The following is a 6,841-nucleotide window of genomic DNA, read 5'->3' as shown; positions in this document are numbered from 1 at the left end:
TTCTTGGTGTGTCACCAGCTCTAGTGGACTGTCACCAGTGTTCTTGGTGTGTCACCAGCTCTAGTGGACTGTTACCAGCTCTAGTTGACTGTCACCAGTGTTCTTGGAGTGTCACTAGCTCTAGTGGGCTGTCACAAGTGTTCTTGGTGTGTCACCAGCTCTAGTGGTCTGTCACCAGCTTTAGTGGACTGTCACCAGTGTTCTTGGTGTGTCACCAGCTCTAGTGGACTGTCACCAGTGTTCTTGGTGTGTCACCAGCTTTAGTGGCCTGTCACCAGCGTTCTTGGTGTGTCACCAACTCTAAGGGACTCTCATTAGTGTTCTTGGAGTGTCACCAGCTCTAGTGGGCTGTCAATAGGGTTCTTGGTGTGTCACCAGCTCTAGTGGTCTGTCACCAGCTCTAGTGGACTGTCACCAGTGTTCTTGGTGCGTCACCAGCTCTAGTGGACTGTCACCAGTGTTCTTGGTGTGTCACCAGCTCTAGTGGACTGTCACCAGCTCTAGTGGACTGTCACCAGTGTTCTTGGTGTGTCACCAGCTCTAGTGGACTGTCACCAGTTTTCTTGGTGCGTCACCAGCTCTAGTGGGCTGTCACCAGTGTTCTTGGTGTGTCACCAGCTTTAGTGGTCTGTCACAAGGTCTAGTGGACTGTCACCAGCTCTAGTGGACTGTCACCAGCACTAGTGGACTGCCACCAGCTCTAGTGGACTGTCACCAGTGTTCTTGGAGTGTCACCAGCTCTAGTGGTCTGTCACCAGCTCTAGTGGACTGTCACCAGTGTTCTTGGTGTGTCATCAGCTCTAGTGGACTGTCACCAGTGTTCTTGGTGTGTCACGCGCTTTAGTGGTCTGTCACCAGGTCTAGTGGACTGTCACCAGTGTTCTTGGTGTGTCACCAGCTCTAGTAGACTAACACCAGCTCTAGTGGGCTGTCACCAGTGTACTTGGTGTGTCACCAGCTCTAGTGGATTGTCACCAGTGTTCTTGGTGTGTCACCAGCTTTAGTGGTCTGTCCTCAGCTCAAGTGGACTGTCACCAGCTCTAGTGGACTGTCACCAGATCTTGTGGACTGTCACCAGTGTTCTTGGTGTGTCACCACCTCCAATGGGCTGTCACCAGTGTACTTGGAGCGACACCAGCTCTAGTGGACTGTCACCAGTGTTCTTGGTGTGTCACTAGCTCCAGTGGACTGTCACCAGCTCTAGTGGACTGTCCCCAGTGTTCTTGGTGTGTCACCAGCTCTAATGGACTGTCACCAGTGTTCTTGGTGTGTCACCAGCTCTAATGAACTGTCACCAGTGTTCTTGGTGTGTCACCAGCTCTAGTGGACTGTCACCAGTGTTCTTGGTGTGTCATCAGCTCTAGTGGACTGTCACCAGTGTTCATAGTGTGTCACCAGCTCTAGTGGACTGTCACCAGTGTTCATAGTGTGTCACCAGCTCTAGTGGGCTGTAACCAACTCTAGTGGACTGTCACCAGTGTTATTGGTGTGTCACCAGCTCTAATGGACTGTCACCAGTGTTCTTGGTGTGTCACCAGCTGTAGTGGACTGTCACCAGTGTTCTTGGTGTGTCACCAGCTCTAGTGGACTGTCACCAGCTCTAGTGGACTGTCACCAGTGTTCTTGGTGTGTCACCAGCTCTAATGGACTGTCACCAGTGTTCTTGGTGTGTCACCAGCTCTAGTGGACTGTCACCAGTGTTCTTGGTGCGTCACCAGCTCTAGTGGGCTGTAACCAACTCTAGTGGACTGTCACCAGTGTTATTCGTGTGTCACCAGCTCTAATGGACTGTCACCAGTGTTCTTGGTGTGTCACCAGCTCTAGTGGACTGTCACCAGTGTTCTTGGTGTGTCACCAGCTCTAGTGGACTGTCACCAGCTCTAGTGGACTGTCACCAGTGTTCTTGGTGTGTCACTAGCTCTAGTGGTCTGTCACCAGCTCTAGTGGACTGTCACCAGTGTTCTTGGAGTGTCACTAGCTCTAGTGGGCTGTCACAAGTGTTCTTGGTGTGTCACCAGATCTAGTGGTCTGTCACCAGCTCTAGTGGACTGTCACCAGTGTTCTTGGTGTGTCACCAGCTCTAGTGGACTGTCACCAGTGTTCTTGGTGTGTCACCAGATTTAGTGGCCTGTCACCAGCGTTCTTGGTGTGTCACCAACTCTAAGGGACTGTCATTAGTGTTCTTGGAGTGTCACCAGCTCTAGTGGGCTGTCACCAGGATTCTTGGTGTGTCATTAGCTCTAGTGGTCTGTCACCAGCTCTAGTGGACTGTCACCAGTGTTCTTGGTGCGTCACCAGCTCTAGTGGACTGTCACCAGTGTTCTTGGTGTGTCACCAACTCTAAGGGACTGTCATTAGTGTTCTTGGTGTGTCACCAGCTCTAGTGGACTGTCACCAGTGTTCTTGGTGTGTCACCAGCTCTAGTGGACTGTCACCAGTTTTCTTGGTGCGTCACCAGCTCTAGTGGGCTGTCACCAGTGTTCTTGGTGTGTCACCAGCTTTAGTGGTCTGTCACAAGGTCTAGTGGACTGTCACCAGCTCTAGTGGACTGTCACCAGCTCTAGTGGACTGCCACCAGCTCTAGAGGACTGTCACCAGTGTTCTTGGAGTGTCACCAGCTCTAGTGGTCTGTCACCAGCTCTAGTGGACTGTCACCAGTGTTCTTGGTGTGTCAGCAGCTGTAGTGGACTGTCACCAGTGTTCTTGGTGTGTCACCAGCTCTAGTGGACTGTCACCAGCTCTAGTGGACTGTCACCAGTGTTCTTGGTGTGTCACCAGCTCTAATGGACTGTCACCAGTGTTCTTGGTGTGTCACCAGCTCTAGTGGACTGTCACCAGTGTTCTTGGTGCGTCACCAGCTCTAGTGGGCTGTAACCAACTCTAGTGGACTGTCACCAGTGTTATTCGTGTGTCACCAGCTCTAATGGACTGTCACCAGTGTTCTTGGTGTCTCACCAGCTCTAGTGGACTGTCACCAGTGTTCTTGGTGTGTCACCAGCTCTAGTGGACTGTCACCAGCTCTAGTGGACTGTCACCAGTGTTCTTGGTGTGTCACCAGCTCTAGTGGTCTGTCACCAGCTCTAGTGGACTGTCACCAGTGTTCTTGGAGTGTCACTAGCTCTAGTGGGCTGTCACAAGTGTTCTTGGTGTGTCACCAGCTCTAGTGGTCTGTCACCAGCTCTAGTGGACTGTCACCAGTGTTCTTGGTGTGTCACCAGCTCTAGTGGACTGTCACCAGTGTTCTTGGTGTGTCACCAGCTTTAGTGGCCTGTCACCAGCGTTCTTGGTGTGTCACCAACTCTAAGGGACTGTCATTAGTGTTCTTGGAGTGTCACCAGCTCTAGTGGGCTGTCACCAGGGTTCTTGGTGTGTCACCAGCTCTAGTGGTCTGTCACCAGCTCTAGTGGACTGTCACCAGAGTTCTTGGTGCGTCACCAGCTCTAGTGGACTGTCACCAGTGTTCTTGGTGTGTCACCAACTCTAAGGGACTGTCATTAGTGTTCTTGGTGTGTCACCAGCTCTAGTGGACTGTCACCAGTGTTCTTGGTGTGTCACCAGCTCTAGTGGACTGTCACCAGTTTTCTTGGTGCGTCACCAGCTCTAGTGGGCTGTCACCAGTGTTCTTGGTGTGTCACCAGCTTTAGTGGTCTGTCACAAGGTCTAGTGGACTGTCACCAGCTCTAGTGGACTGTCACCAGCTCTAGTGGACTGCCACCAGCTCTAGTGGACTGTCACCAGTGTTCTTGGAGTGTCACCAGCTCTAGTGGTCTGTCACCAGCTCTAGTGGACTGTCACCAGTGTTCTTGGTGTGTCACCAGCTCTAGTGGACTGTCACCAGTGTTCTTGGTGTGTCACGAGCTTTAGTGGTCTGTCACCAGGTCTAGTGGACTGTCACCAGTGTTCTTGGTGTGTCACCAGCTCTAGTAGACTATCACCAGCTCTAGTGGGCTGTCACCAGTGTTCTTGGTGTGTCACCAGGTCTAGTGGATTGTCACCAGTGTTCTTGGTGTGTCACCAGCTCTAGTGAACTGTCACCAGTGTTCTTGGTGTGTCACCAGCTCTAGTGGACTGTCACCAGCTCTAGTAGACCGTCACCAGCTCTAGTAGACTGTCACCAGTGTTCTTGGTGCGTCACCAGCTCTAGTGGACTGTCACCAGTGTTCTTGGTGTGTCACCATCTCTAGTGGACTGTCACCAGCTCTAGTGATCTTTCACCAGCTCTAGTGGACTGTCACCAGCTTTAGTGATCTTTCACTAGCTCAAGTGGACTGTCACCAGTGTTCTTGGTGCGTCACCAGCTCTAGTGGGATGTCACCAGCTCTAGTGGGCTGTCACCAGCTCTAGTAGACTGTCATCAGATCTAGTGGACTGTCACCAGTGTTCTTGGTGTGTCACCAGCTCTAGTGGACTGTCACCAGCTCTAGTAGACCGTCACTAGCTCTAGTAGACTGTCACCAGTGTTCTTGGTGCGTCACCAGCTCTAGTGGACTGTCACCAGTGTTCTTGGTGTGTCACCATCTCTAGTGGACTGTCACCAGCTCTAGTGATCTTTCACCAGCTCTAGTGGACTGTCACCAGCTCTAGTGATCTTTCACCAGCTCAAGTGGACTGTCACCAGTGTTCTTGGTGCGTCACCAGCTCTAGTGGGCTGTCACCAGCTCTAGTGGGCTGTCACCAGTGTTCTGGGTGTGTCACCAGCTCTAGTGGGCTGTCACCAGTGTACTTGGTGCGACACCAGCACTAGTGGACTGTCACCAGTGTTCTTGGTGTGTCACTAGCTCTAATGGACTGTCACCAGTGTTCTTGGTGTGTCACCAGCTCTAGTGGACTGTCACCAGCACTAGTGGACTGTCACCAGTGTTCTTGGTGTGTCACCAGCTCTAATGGACTGTCACCAGTGTTCTTGGTGTGTCACCAGCTCTAATGGACTGTCACCAGTGTTCTTGGTGTGTCACCAGCTCTAGTGGACTGTCACCAGTGTTCTTGGTGTGTCATCAGCTCTAGTTAACTGTCACCAGTGTTCATAGTGTGTCACCAGCTCTAGTGGACTCTCACCAGTGTTCATAGTGTGTCACCAGCTCAAGTGGACTGTCACCAGTGTTCTTGGTGCGTCACCAGCTCTAGTGGGCTGTAACCAACTCTAGTGGACTGTCACCAGTGTTATTAGTGTGTCACCAGCTCTAATGGACTGTCACCAGTGTTCTTGGTGTGTCACCAGCTCTGTGGACTGTCACCAGTCTTCTTGGTGTGTCATCAGCTATAGTTGACTGTCACCAGTGTTCTTGGTGTGTCACCAGCTCTAGTGGACTGTCACCAGTGTTCTTGGTGTGTCACCAGCTCTAGTGGACTGTCACCATTGTTCTTGGTGCGTCACCAGCTCTAGTGGACTGTCACCAGTGTTCTTTGTGTGTCACCAGCTTTAGTGGGCTGTCACCAGTGTTCTTGGTGTGTCACCAGCTATAGTGGACTGTCACCATTGTTCTTGGTGTGCCACCAGCTCTAGTGGACTGTCACCAGTGTTCTTGGTGTGTCACCAGCTCTAGTGGACTGTCACTAGCTCTAGTGGTCTGTCACCAGCTCTAGTGGGCTGTCACCAGTGTTCTTGGTGCGTCACCAGCTCTAGTGAACTGTCACCAGTGTTCTTGGTGCGTCACCAGCTCTAGAGGACTGTCACCAGTGTTCTTGGTGTGTCACCAGCTCTAGTGGACGGTCACCAACTCTAATGGGCTGTCACCAGTGTTCTTGGTGTGTCACCAGCTATAGTGGACTGTCACCATTGTTCTTGGTGTGCCACCAGCTCTAGTGGACTGTCACCAGTGTTCTTGGTGTGTCACCAGCTCTAGTGGACTGTCACTAGCTCTAGTGGTCTGTCACCAGCTCTAGTGGGCTGTCACCAGTTTTCTTGGTGCGTCACCAGCTCTAGTGAACTGTCACCAGTGTTCTTGGTGCGTCACCAGCTCTAGAGGACTGTCACCAGTGTTCTTGGTGTGTCACCAGCTCTAGTGGACGGTCACCAACTCTAGTGGGCTGTCACCAGTGTTCTTGGTGTGTCACCAGCTCTAGTGGACTGTCACCAGTGTTCTTGGTGTGTCATCAGCTCTAGTGGACTGTCACCAGTGTTCATAGTGTGTCACCAGCTCTAGTGGACTGTCACCAGTGTTCTTGGTGCGTCACCAGCTCTAGTGGGCTGTAACCAACTCTAGTGGACTGTCACCAGTGTTATTGGTGTGTCACCAGCTCTAATGGACTGTCACCAGTGTTCTTGGTGTGTCACCAGCCCTAGTGGACTGTCACCAGTGTTCTTGGTGTGTCACCAGCTCTAGTGGACTGTCACCAGCTCTAGTGGACTGTCACCAGTGTTCTTGGTGTGTCACCAGCTCTAGTGGACTGTCACCAGCTCTAGTGGACTGTCACCAGTGTTCTTGGAGTGTCACCAGCTCTAGTGGGCTGTCACCAGTGTTCTTGGTGTGTCACCAGCTCTAGTGGTCTGTCACCAGCTCTAGTGGACTGTCACCAGTGGTCTTGGTGCGTCACCAGCTCTAGTGGACTGCCACCAGTGGTCTTGGTGTGTCACCAGCTCTAATGGACTGTCACCAGTGTTCTTGGTGTGTCACCAGCTCTAGTGGACTGTCACCAGTGTTCTTGGTGCGTCACCAGCTCTAGTGGGCTGTCACCACTGTTCTTGGTGTGTCACCAACTCTAGTGGTCTGTTACCAGTGTTCTTGGTGTGTCACCAGCTTTAGTGGTCTGTCACCAGGTCTAGTGGACTGTCACCAGCTCTAGTGGACTGTCACCAGCTCTAGTGGACTGCCACCAGCTCTATTGGACTGTCACCAGTGTT

The sequence above is a fragment of the Procambarus clarkii genome, chromosome 68 (assembly GCF_040958095.1).
Source record: "Procambarus clarkii isolate CNS0578487 chromosome 68, FALCON_Pclarkii_2.0, whole genome shotgun sequence".
NCBI classification, from domain to species: domain Eukaryota; kingdom Metazoa; phylum Arthropoda; class Malacostraca; order Decapoda; family Cambaridae; genus Procambarus; species Procambarus clarkii.
This window is presented reverse-complemented; position numbering follows the sequence as displayed.